This window comes from Protomyctophum bolini (genome assembly GCF_963924005.1).
Source record: "Protomyctophum bolini genome assembly, chromosome: 13".
In the NCBI taxonomy this organism is placed as follows: Eukaryota; Metazoa; Chordata; class Actinopteri; order Myctophiformes; family Myctophidae; genus Protomyctophum; species Protomyctophum bolini.
In genome coordinates, this window is record NC_137874.1 from 31,153,946 (window position 1) to 31,167,757 (window position 13,812).

Consider the following 13,812-nt stretch of genomic DNA (forward strand, 5'->3'; position numbering starts at 1 on the left):
GTTTTATCATTTGACCTTTCAGTCTAGTTTATATTTAACCACGAAAGAGATATAATGACTGTGTGTGTGGGTGTGTGTGTGTGTGTGTGTGTCTTTGTGCATGAATATGGATGTAAATGCTGTGTTGTAGTGACTGCATTCTGTGTGTGTGTGGAATAAATATTTAAGCCCTGTGCCTGATGTGACTAGTGACTGCACTGTACGAGTGTGTCTGTGTGAGCCTCTGTGTACGTGTGTTCATGCGTGGCGTGGCGTGCGTGCGTACATATGCGTACATAAATATGTGCACATGTGTACATACACTGCAGGCATTTATGCAATGTGCATATGTGTGCATGTGTTTGTAGCTGAGTGAGTGTAGAGCATGTAATGCATGTCAATGTGTGTGTGTGTGTGTGTGTGTGTGTGTGTGTGTGTATGTGTGTTTGTTTGTGTGTGTGTGTGTGTGTGTGTGTGTGTGTGTGTGTGTGTGTGTGCACGTGTGTGTGTGTGTGTGTGTGTGTGTGTGTGTGTGTGCATGTGTGTGTACGCGTGAGATGTGAGTGCAGGCGTGCGTGCGTGTGCCAATATGCATGCGCACGCCTGGGATCCTTCTGGCGAGTTTATGCATTCCACAACTGTTTGCTGATTAAGGCATTTAGGGAAAATGAGCCTTGCAGCTGGCACAAATCTCTCAGCTCTTCTTTAATAGCTGTTGCAAGTCCCTCATTTCATTTCACATTTGCATATGAAAAGCATCACCTTCGCTTTTCAATATCTCAATATTGCACATTCTGAATTTCAATTTAACTAAACCCAGAACGTGAAGAAAACAGTTAACTTCTGATATGCAGGCGTGTGTGTGTGTGTGTGTGTGTGTGTGTGTGGGGGGGGGGGGGGGGATTCACAAGAAATGCATGTGAATTCCTTGGCAATAACTTGGGCAATATGATTTGGGATTAGGATGTTTAATATATAAAATGCATCTTTGTATTTTGGTATATTTTAAATGTTTGACTTGACTGGACTGATTGCTAAATGGTGACAGGTGTGGTCATCAGGGTGCACTGACTTAAGCAGCCATTTGTCTCCACTCATTGTAACACAGGGACAGACATGGTCCCGGTCACATGGAAACAGGACAGTCACAGGGACGGACATGGTCCCAGTCACATGGACACAGGACAGTCAGGGACAGACATGGTCCCAGTCACATGGACACAGGACAGTCACAGGAGAGGACATGGTCCCAGTCACATGGACACAGGACAGTCACAGGGACAGACATGGTCCCGGTCACATGGAAACAGGACAGTCACAGGGAAAGACATGGTCCCGGTCACATGGACACAGGACAGTCACAGGGACAGACATGGTCCCAGTCACATGGACACAGGACAGTCACAGGGACAGACATGGTCCCAGTCACATGGACACAGGACAGTCACAGGGACAGACATGGTCCCAGTCACATGGACACAGGACAGTCACAGGGACAGACATGGTCCCGGTCACATGGAAACAGGACAGTCACAGGGACAGACATGGTCCCGGTCACATGGACACAGGACAGTCACAGGGACGGACATGGTCCCGGTCACATGGAAACAGGACAGTCACAGGAGAGGACATGGTCCCGGTCAAATGGACACAGGACAGTCACAGGGACAGACATGGTCCCGGTCACATGGACACAGGACAGTCACAGGGACGGACATGGTCCCGGTCACATGGAAACAGGACAGTCACAGGAGAGGACATGGTCCCGGTCACATGGACACAGGACAGTCACAGGGACAGACATGGTCCCGTCACATGGAAACAGGACAGTCACAGGGACAGACATGGTCCCGGTCACATGGACACAGGACAGTCACAGGGACGGACATGGTCCCGGTCACATGGAAACAGGACAGTCACAGGAGAGGACATGGTCCCGGTCAAATGGACACAGGACAGTCACAGGGACAGACATGGTCCCGGTCACATGGACACAGGACAGTCACAGGGACGGACATGGTCCCGGTCACATGGAAACAGGACAGTCACAGGAGAGGACATGGTCCCGGTCACATGGACACAGGACAGTCACAGGGACAGACATGGTCCCGTCACATGGACACAGGACAGTCACAGGAGAGGACATGGCGCTATACGATATCAACGATATGTTACTTAGTGAGGAAACGAAGGCGCTATACGATATCAAGTGGAGACAAGTGTTTTAGGTGTCAGTGCTGGTGAATATTTTGCCTTTTTTCCCCTCCTTTCTATTAGTCACGGCCATCACTCTGGTGGGAGGGGAGGGAATGCAAGGTGTACTTCTGTACCATAATCAAAACAAACACAAACTAAAAAAGTGGAAGTTTGAATTACCATTTAAATAGGATTTCTATTTTGGAAAGGGTGTGTGTGTGTGTGTGCGTTGCTTCATAGAGAAAGATAAATTACATTGTAAACACTGTCAAAAAAGCTTAATGACACATCTGAAAAGGTGGTCCCCCCTTCTCCCCACGCTGTCTCTCAGTCTACTGAGTGATATGAGTGGGCCGAATGAATAAGCAGAGAGCCTGCGGATGGAAGAGAGCCATACACACACTTGTTTTGTCTCTCGCTGGGCGCCCACACTTTTAATTGACTTGAATAAAAAACTCAATTACAGCGTTCTATGGCCACCGGAGGGAGAGAGAGGCAGAGAGAGGGGATGAAGAAAGGGAATAAAGGAGGAAGCCTTAAAGAGGGCTGAATAAAGGAAGAGAGAAGGCTGGAGGAGTCAAGTGTAATTGATGCTCCGTTGCACGATGGGGTCGAAAATAGCCAACCTACAAGCTCACAACACGTTGCATCTGCAATGTGTTGTGAGCTTGTAGGGTGGCTATTTTCGACGTGCGGCACTGCCACGCGACGAAGTATGAACAGGGCTTTATTGGGTCAGAAACCCCCCCAGGGGGGGAAGGACATGTAGACATGTAGGCTAGTTAATCTACCAGTGTTACACCTTACAGGGAGATCGGAGGGGTGGGGGGCAGTGAGAGAGAGAGAGAGAGAGAGAGAGAGAGAGAGAGAGAGAGAGAGAGAGAGTGGGTTGGGGGGGGGAGAACAGGAGAGAATTAAAGGAATGAAAAACAGGAACAGAAAGGGGGAAAGTGGTATAGAGAATGGAGAAAATGAAGGGCACAATGTCAGAGAGAGAGAAGTATGTTGTAAGGGTCAAAGGTCTTTAATGCACTTTTTGAAATTCCAATTGTGTTTTTAAACGGATGCTTAGGCCTCTATCTTTTCTCTTGCCTATGGTCTCTTACTCTACACTTGCCTAAGTGGTAGAGTGTTCCTCAAAGTTAAGAGCAGAAGGATGTCTCGCCAGTGTTTTTATGAGATACTCTGGGAACATCTAAATGGACGTTGGTTGAAGACCAAAGTGTTCTGGCTGGAAAATAAAATGAAAGGGAGTCCAGTCAATGACAATTATATGAAAGCGGTAGATTATTAAGTGCTTCATAAATAAATTATAGGGCTTTAAAAACCAACTCTAAAAAGGTACAGGTAGCCAGTAGCCAGTGCCGTTCCACCAGAAGTGGAATAATAATGACCTCTTCCATTAGTGTTAGTTAAAAATTATAGCTGGAGCATTCTGAATTACCTGATTTCGTATAGATATTTCTTTTACCCCAGTAATCCAGTAAAAAGGGAGTTACAGTAATCCAACCAACTCGTATTCAAATAATGAATTGCACTTCTACAGCTTTCTACCCAGAACAGAAATTCTCCTTCTACAACTCATTCTGCCACCACAATGAGGAATGCCCTGACAGGCTGACACCATCCGTTAAAAGATGTAAATCACTGGTTTCTTTCAAAACTGTCCTGAAAAATCACCCATCAGGAAACCACAAGGGGAGACTAATTCAATTTCCCATAGAAAGGAGGTGTCATTCACTGCTGCCGTTCTTCCTTTTTCTCCTCAGTAGGTCTACATAAAGGCCCTCATTTATCAATGGAGTGTAAATTCTGCCTCAAATTTGAGTGTGGGTTTTGCCGTACGTTCACGTCGGCACAGCATTTATCAAGTGATCGTAAACAGCTGATCCTGGCGTAGATTTTATCAGAGCTTTGATAAATGTCACGGGTGAAACATACCGTCATTTAAATAACACCCCCTTAAATATTCCTTGAAACACCCCGATTTTAGTGTCTGATAGTGTCTGTTATATTTTATAGAGGGAGGGACTGCAAGTTGACAAGAGTCAGAGATAAGTTGTGCGCTCTGCTCGGGCATAAGTAGGCCATTCATGGCCAACTTGTGTGCAAAGCGCAAGTTGGCAGCTCGACAGAGTGCATTTCTAGTTAGTAGAGTTCTCCACAGGCCCGACCCTACCTGGGTCCTCATCAAACCCTGTACACTCAAGACACTGCCCCCACTGCCACCCTTAGATCTCCATATGGAGCTGACCTGTTCTGACATTCCATATGTTGATCTGACCTCATTAAACCCCATGTATACTCAAAGCGCTCGCCCAGCAGTCTGCTGTCACCCAGGCAGATGCGTGCACGGGACCTCACGTGTTACTGGTATTTGTTGATGACATGTACAGTATTATTGTGATGTTTTTATGCTACAATATGTTGATGAATTGAATACACAGACCACAATGGAAATAAGTCTCCAGGACGTTTTTGTGTTATCTTTTTAGCCTTATTGTCTGGCTGTACCACGTGCTCTACATTTATAACTAATAAAGTATTCAATCAATAAAAATAAAAAAAGATCTCACTCTGGCTATGTTGAAGAGATGAAGGAAGCCTTGTGAAGCCCGAAGTGCACTCGCAGCACTAAACTCTAAGTTGACGGTAGACTTATTTATCAAAAGAAAAGCAGAGTATCAAAATATCCAAGCATCAAAGCGAGTAACGTCAACAGAAGAGAGGGCAACACAAAGAGAAATTTGATGAGGAAGATGATGTAACACAAAAGAAAGAGAATAAGTGTCTTTGTGTGTCTAGAGCTTTATGCTGTCTCAGGGTGAGAACGCTGTAAGTAACCTCAATACAATAAAGTGTGAATAATATGTACAGGACGCTCGTGAATACACGCATGGCCCTGTGTGTGTGTGTGTGTGTGTGTGTGTGTGTGTGCGCGCGTGCGTGCGTGCGTGCGTGCGTGCGAGAAACAGAGAGAAACAGAGAGAGAGAGATGCTGCTGCTGTGACAGGAGAAGGATGTCAAATGGAATACAAGCATCTTAAGGAATACAAACCATATGTGTACACTGTTTATCAAAAGTACAAAGCTAACGTATTCTATATGAATGTATATTGTATAACTATCTCTGACAGAAAATGCTTTTTATAGTTTCACAAGATAGTATTACCCAAAGTGCTAATATAACACAGCTCATGCCAATAAAGCCCCTTTGAATTGATTTGAGATGGTGCTCCAGTCCAGTCAGCCAATAATCAAACCAGGGACTTGCTTAGAGGTTTACGGTTGGGATTAGGTTAGGGTTAAAACATCTAAAATAAATAAAAATAAGAAAGAAAAATAACCATCCTAAAAGACTGCTGTCCTCACAAGTATACTGTATACTAGTATTTCCAACGTGTGTGTGTGTGCTTTTGTGTGTGTGTGTGTGTGTGTGTGTGTGTATGTGCGTGTAACCGTGCATGCGTGTTTGTGTGTGCAGGTGCACGTGCGTGCACTACATGCGTGTGTGTGTGTACGTATGTGACCGTGCACGTGCGTGCGTGTGTGCGGACAGTGTAGCTGTTGTTCCCATGGTCTCGCTGTTATTGATTAGTCATCTCTGTGGGCAATGGGGGCCGTTATCAGAGCTGACATGAAGACAGATGCCAGGGGATGATGCATGGGGCAGCAAAAACCTTCAGACGCACAGATAATGGAGTCGCTTGTGCTCGCTCGCACGGAAACACGGATATGTGAACGAGCACATACAGTACGCACGTCACGCACACACCGCATGCACACGCATACACACACACACACACACACACACACACACACACAATAGGCTTATTACACAATCTAGTGCAGACGTATTGGCAGGAAAGAAAGATTTGTTCTCAGTAACCACGGACAGAGTACGCTACATCTTAAGCAACACCAGCACGCAAACACGGTGCATCAGTTGCTAATGATTATCTATCTAATGTTATAGCACACAGGGAGTTAAGTATGGACAATGTGTTGCGTGTGTGTGTGTGTGTGTGTGTGTGTGTGTGTGAGAAAGAGACATTAAGAGGGAAATTGTCCTGGTCCTCCCAAGAGATTTTGGGGCGTTAGAAAAGATTTCAGGGTAGAGTTTTCCATATTTTATACTTTGTTGTGCGCTGATATCACGCACCAGAAAATAGCCTAACCACTAGCTTACAAATCAAGCTCACACCACGTTGCCTAAAGGGTCCCTCAATAGTATAGTAATGTTTGTTTGTTTGTTGTGCGTGCGTGCGTGCGTGCGTGCGTGCGTGGGAAAACAGATGAAGTGGAATGTTGAATCATCAGGACTAATGAGATGTGAGTCCCCGGCTGTACTCACAAAGCTATTGATTCCCGCAGCTGTGTTTGGTGTACTCTCAATCACATGTACTCACCTAGAGAGAGAGAGAGAGAGAGAGAGGGAGAGAGTCAATATATTACACATAATAGTATGTTTGTAGTGTATGTGAAAGAGAGACAACAGCAGAGAGAGCACGAAGCCAAGCAGTCAATAACATACATAATGCACAACATGCACTATTAGTGTCTTTGTGTACGCCAGAGGAAGAGATGGAGCCGTTGAAATGTTACACCGGGCAATTTCCTTTTCGATTGATACCGACGTCAGTAATGTCTCATGTACACATGAGGTCTGCAAAAAAGATTATGTACCCATAGACGTGTAGACAAATCCATCTCTGAAAAGAACTTCACATTCAAATGCAATTAGAATACAACTGAAATACTAGGTATGCACTATGAATTGTGCATCATATTGGTTTTGGCCAGTATTTTACCTTAAAATGTGTTAAGAGTTAAGCTTAAAAGGCATTTTGTGGTGAAGACAGCAGATTCAATCAGTGTTGTCTGGGGGAAGCTTTCAAATAAAAGCAAATATAAAATGTTGTTGAGCGTCCATTTGGCAGGGGCGCCCGCTGGCATAGCGGTCGAGGTGCATGCCACATATAGGCTCTGGCCTGACAGCGTGCGGTGTGTTCGAGTCCCGTTCATGGTGACCGTTGCCCCTTCTCTCTCCCCTCTCTTGACAGTCTTCACTTGAAATATCAATAAATGGCAGAAAGGCCAAAAAAAGGGTCAATTTGTACAGTCTTTGAGTTACAAATGGATAAATGAACACCAAGAATTGTATTCTCCAGCCCCCACAAATAGAGTCACACACACACACACACACACACACACACACACACACACACACACACACACACACACACACACACACAGTCTTCCATTATCTGAAATATAACCTCTTGGCATCTCTGTCTGTCCCGTCACTGGGAGATGTGTGTGAGGTGTGTGTAAATAAATGTCAGCCCACTGAGCTGGTCAGTCCTACAGAGGCTAGACGAGATGGAGAGATGGAGAGAGAGAGAGAGAGAGAGGGAGATGCCCAGGGAATATGCCCAGAGAGCTCAACTGTGCAGCCCACTCTCCCTGCACGGCAACACCTTAGTCTCTCATGTTGTTCCTAGCCAACCGTGAAAACAAACAGGAGGTCAAGACTCCCAGCATGCCCTCTGCTCTCCCCAAGGATTGTGGACCGGGTCAGCGAGGGCTGTGGACAGACCACACACACACACACGCGCACGCTCCACGCCACGGTGTGATAAACGCTTGGGGAGGTTGGGCAGTACTTTATCATGAGGTGACTGCAGCATGTTGAAGGACGGGGGTTGTTTATACTGACTCGTTAGTGTGACAACCTTTTGGCTGTTTGAGAGACGTGATAAGAGGAGCGGTTGCACACGGTGAAGAACTTTGTTTTCATGATGAACACTGTTATTTTAATCAAACTGCCTGGTAGAGCAGTGTGTTGGGGGGTGGGGGGGGTGGGGCACTGCAAAATCAATGTAACCACTTTAGTTACATTGGTTATTCCAAAATAGACGATTTACAAGATTGTATGATTGTCTATTTTAACATTTTTAATAATTAATTTTGGGGGTGCTTGAGTCTTGCACAGGTCCAATTTTCGAAACCCGCACCCGCCCGGCCCGTCAATCATCAGTTCCGCAACCCGCCTGTTACCCGTAATTTATATAAAACTCGAAACCAGATCCGCCCGCCCGACAAAAATTTGACCCGTTACCCGTTCGTATCACAGGCACCGATAGCTATCATTGACTTTATTTCATCCAACACCGCATGTGGTGGTGGTGGGCGGCGGCAGTGTGCTGCACACGGAAAGTTGACTGAGGCTACTGCTGCTTATTATCACAACATAAAGTTATATCATGATTTCGACCTAAATGGCATCTAGTTGGCATAATATATCAACAAGGAGAGGATGATAAAAAAAAAGATTAGCCCGATGAGTCGACCGTCTTGACTCTTGATCCAAGTCTGTTTCTTTTTTTTTTAATATATATTTTTATCCCACGATTTTGTGACCCATTTTTCACCCCTGTGCCAATCATCTACTGTGATCCTGGGCTCTACACACCCTCCGCCAACCTGGGGAGAGCAACGGACTTAACTCATGCTTCCTTCATGCCTGAGTGTCCAAGTTGCTCCTTTACACCTTACAGGGGGGAGTTTCCCTGGTTGGACGTAGCGCGTGGAAGGAACACGTTATTCCAACCAGTTCCTTTCCCCTCCATCAGGCGCCCCGGCTGGCCAGGGGGAGGCAGTTTAGAGACCAGGATTACTGCATGTTTTTGTGAGGGTACCTACCCTAGGGGACACGGGGAGAACATGCAAACTCCACACAGAAAGGCCCTTTCGCCAACCCCGCCTTCGGGTATGGGCACTGATGACGCGGAGGAGGAAACACGCCGCCAGCACCCAAGTCTGTTTCAAACATCACTCATCAGGCACTAATCTGAATGCCAAAGCATCCGTGCATTATTGGAATAGCCAAGCACTGAAAATGCCAAAAACAAAACTTAGACTTGGACCATGTGGATAACGATGTTCATCCAACACGGTGCCCACACACCGTTGGTGGTGACTAGCACAAGCCAGACTGGCACCGAGCAACATTGGCACACTACCCAAACCCACAGCAAAAAAAAGGCGTACTATATAACTGACAGTTGTGCCTGGACTGGAAAAATACAACAGACGTTTTATGTTTGTCGACGCTGTCCATGTGCAATTATTATAGCTACTCTGGTGAGGAAAAACAAAGCAGGTTTCTTGTCTACTGTCTGCTTGTAACGGGGAACAACTTTCTGCAAACGCCGGCCTGAAATACTGTCCAGAAGACATGTTCAAAACCTCACAGCACAGCAGCACAGGTGTTCCTGTTGCTTTCCTTAATGAGGGAGAGCCTGTGGGAGGCAACTGAATCCTGATACAAAAGAAAGTCACCTAGAAACGGGAAGCTACAGAGTCAAAACCCTCTGTGATGATTTATCCATTCATAACTCAGAGAGTCAATTTGAACCCGTAATAGCTTTAACTCACGGAGTTAGGGCACCATGAGGTAAAGATGCGAACCACGGCCCTATTTGAATGAATAGAATGTTTCAATGTACCAACTGAGCGATGCCCGCTGGGAATGCATGCCCCTCGATTATGCAATACCCATTGTAGCCGTTGTCTGACCACTAGGGATCTCCATATAGGCATGAAAGGGAAACATGCCTATGTGGACAGACAGTCTGTTTGATTACATCTGTACACTATCAAGAATTACAAACGGATAAACAAGAACACTGAAGATTTTACTGTGAATTTGTATATTTATAGTTGAACAAATGCCAGGCTTGTGTACTCCACTGATGCTCTAGTCACTAGAGGTAACACTAGAGTCTAGTGTTACCTTTTCAGCAGGCTACAGGATAGGGTTGTTGTTGTTGTTGCCCGTAGCACTTGACCCTAGCCTCGACAACCTTACAGGCGTATGCAAAGGCTCAACTTAGAGAGCATCGTATGTAGACATAGCATTCTATAGTGAATAATACGCATAGCTTCATTATATAGATAATCCACTGTTAGACGGATGTTAGGTTCTTAGCTTACGTATGCTTCTTGGTGACTATATTTTAAGTATTTTTTTTATGTATTTGATGTATTACCATGTGTTGTTCTTGCTTACTGTAAATCACTCTGGATTAAGAGCATCTACTAAATGCCTAAATTGTTGTTGCAGTAGGAGAGGGAGAGAGAGAGAGAGAGAGAGAGAGAGAGAGCTACAGACTGTAATGAGACGAGAGTAAATAAGTGTTTGGTCATGAACAAAGCCATGGTTGTCTCCCTCCATGGATGATTTTACTAGGAAATGTAGCACAGCCTGACAAAGACCTGACCCCGCTGACCCTCATTAGAAATACATCAAAGTTATCCAACACAACAAAAACAATCACAATGAGGAAAGACGCGATCAAAAGATAAGTAAACATTGTAATAACACAATATTGTAAATAATAAGCTTATATACATAAAAACTATATTATATACTATATATAAATTATATACATACTGTATAGTGTATACACACAGACTGTATGTCTACTATTTTCAACATTGTATTTACATGCAAATCTCTGTCTTACAAAAAAGGAAAATGTGAGGATTATTTGGACAGTGCACAAAAGCACGCACACGCACTCTCTCACTCTCACTCTCACTCACACACACACACACACACACACACACACACACACACACACGCCAGGATTGTTGATTCATTGGAGCTTGTAACTAATTCTAGAGCTGTTGACAGCATCACGCCTGATGGTGTGCATGTGTGCCAGTGTGTATGTTATATGTAGTGAGAAATGGGCTGTCCTTACAAGCATAATATTAGTCAAATGTATAGTAGTAGCAAACATATTCTAGAGACGAATCCTTACGAATCCTGCGCTTAATTTGACACCACGGCTATGATTACGCCCAGGGCAGCGCTTCGTGGATTTGTCTATACATATTATGTGTTCGAATTAAAGGAAAAACCTGACTAAATGAGAAAAAAATGCAAATGCTTCCATACAGGTGTAAAGCAAAACATCATATCATGCACTGTGGCATGCAATTTCTGATCTACTATAGTCGGATCAAGGTGGCAAGTGAAAAATAACCTTTTCAGGAAAAGTATTCCAATGGATTCAGTGTGGTTATAGTCACAAGCTCTTGTTACTGCGTTTCACTGGTTCAATATCTATGAAATCCACAGACAGGCTTTACAACTTTCACTATTTCATCTAAAATAGGAAAATCAGAAAAATAACAGATCTACTACCTCAAATGCGTTACGATGTGATGCATTACGATGTGAAGCTTGGAGATTGGCTATTTTCTCTACTTTCTGAGATGTAGTGGAGCAGAAGTATTGAGAAATGGACATACTCAAGTGAAGTACCTCAACATTGTACTCTCAAGTACAGTACTTTAAAGGTACCACGTGGCTTTATGCCACTGCCTACGCTGCTGCAGACGTAGGTCGTGCTTCTGGTCGCTGGGGGAGGGGGGGGCATGTCAAAAAGCACCTTGCCAGTCACAAGGCTTTGATCAGCCGACAGTGACGTGGCATTTACCTTGTTAGGGATGAGAGAATAAACCCAGAGAGAGGGACGTCAAAGAGGGGAGACAAGGGCTGGTCTAGTTCAGTCAATCATGCCGAGACACACTTGTGGGACGTAAGTGCAGCCACGCATGCAAAACACAAACACATACGTGCACACCTTGAGACATATACACGCACAAGCACACAGATGTATGTTTCAAACCCTGAAGAAGGCCGTGCTGGCCGCTATGCTTGGGTTATCCCAGGTTTTAACTTCTATTATGAACTGCGCCACTTCAATAAAGCCTTTTTAACTTTTTTGTTTTTCACCACAAGAGTGCCCTAATTGGTTTATTTTTTCCTTAGTTACACAAAGATGTGTATGTAAAGTACAAAACAAGTACTGTACAGTCTGTAGCGTATTAAGGACAGTACTTGAGTACATTCAAGGACAGTAAACACATTGCAGAGTGGCGGTGCCCCTGAACCCTGATGCTGACCCCCGCCCACCGTGGCCTCCCAGCATAATTAATGTGATGCTAATGGGACAGGCTGCACTCGTTCAAAGTCCATTAGCGACGTGTCCCAAGCTAAGAAAACGACAGAATGAAATAAATCAAACCCACACAGTGAATTCCTACTCTGATTTCAAAAGCTTTGAATTGCCAAGCGCGAGGTTCATACAGGGTACTGACTGTATGTGCTTTGTGCACATTTTGTACCAGAAATAAAATACTAAATATGGGACTGCTGACAAAGGACATTTTTGCAGGAGTAACATAGGGTAACAGGAACAATGCGGAACATACAGTACATTACTGATGCAACTACCTGTAAGCCAACACTCAAGCGCTGAATGTGAGGTACAGGCAACAGTGTTGCCAGATTCAGCGAGAGAAATAAGCAAACTGGTCTATGAAAACGAGCCCAAAAGAAGCGACCACATGAGCACTTTAAAACCTTTACAATTTGAGAATAGTTGTGACAATAGTTCTTCTGCATTGGGGGTCCTTGACATGACAATTAAGCCCAAAGAAGGAACTATACTTTAAAAGCAAGCCTGTGACTTTACAAACAAACAAGCCCAACGTCGCTTAGAATAAACAAACATGGCAACGTGGACAGGCAAATGGAAGAGAGAGGAACTCGACAAGCCAATTTCAGTGTAGGATCAATCAGTCACAAGCTGGCATATTTTGTCTTGTAATAATAGCATGTACGTAGCACATGACTAGCATAAGGTACTGAACATGCTGTTGGAGATGAGATGTTGGACTGAGGTCAGTGTCATGATTCCTACGGCGCATTCTTCTGATGGCGCGTTGGTCCGACTCGCCCCATTACTAACCCTGTCCCTATAGCCCTAGCCCTATAACCCTAACTGCACATGAAGCCACGTTGTCGGCCTAATGCGCCATCGAGGCCTGGACTGGCCACTTGAAGTGCAGGGCATATGCCCTGTGGGCCGCCTAATGAATTGGCCTCCCCCTTTGCTTTATTTATTTCTTTGCACATGGAGGGATGTTTTTCAGTATAAAAGTGGTGGTATAGGGCTTGTTTGTGTGTGTGTGCCTTGACGGAGAGGGGCGGTAGAGTACCTGCTATCTGCTTGCCGGTTGTGGCGGGCCAGTCTGGGCCTAATGTTTTATTTATTTTATTTGTTTTGTCGAAAAAAGGTATAGATTATTGATCATCGATTATCTTTTAAAATAGATTAACTGTGGTAAATGGTGCATTTATATACCACCTTTATCCAAGGCACATTACATTCACCCATTCACACACACATTCATACACCGATGGTGTTAAACATGCAAGGCACCAACCAGCACATCAGGAGCAATTAGGGGTTCAGAGTCTTGCTCTGAAGGACACTTCATGGACACTAACTCTGGGGGAGCCCGGGTTCAAACTGGCAAACTTGCGGTTACCATCCGGCCACTATACCCCTGAGCCACCGCCGCATGTGCAGCCCTAATGAGAAGCAGAAGGAGGAGGAGGAGGAGGAAGAAGATTAGACCTATCTCTCCTCGTGGTTTCACCCTGAGTGATATGGAGACGTCTGAGAGTGATGTTCTGTTCTTATTGCCATGTGTTATTGTCCAGCCACAAATGGTTGCTGTTGAAGTAAGGCTCATCCATAATTCAGGACGTGT

General features: G+C 44.9%; 1 protein-coding gene across 3 annotated transcripts in view; it reads right to left on the reverse strand.

Annotated features, from left to right (window-relative positions):
- Positions 1-13,812, reverse strand: part of cadm2a (cell adhesion molecule 2a) — a 318,209-nt gene that overhangs the window by 239,649 nt on the left and 64,748 nt on the right. The window contains exon 1 of one of the 3 annotated variants that reach the window (XM_080780502.1): positions 6,530-6,541. The exons of the other annotated variants lie outside the window; for them this stretch is intronic. The gene's annotated coding sequence lies outside the window, so the exon portion shown is untranslated. Of the gene's footprint in view, positions 1-6,529; positions 6,542-13,812 lie in introns of those variants that run through there. 3 annotated transcript variants of the gene reach the window in all.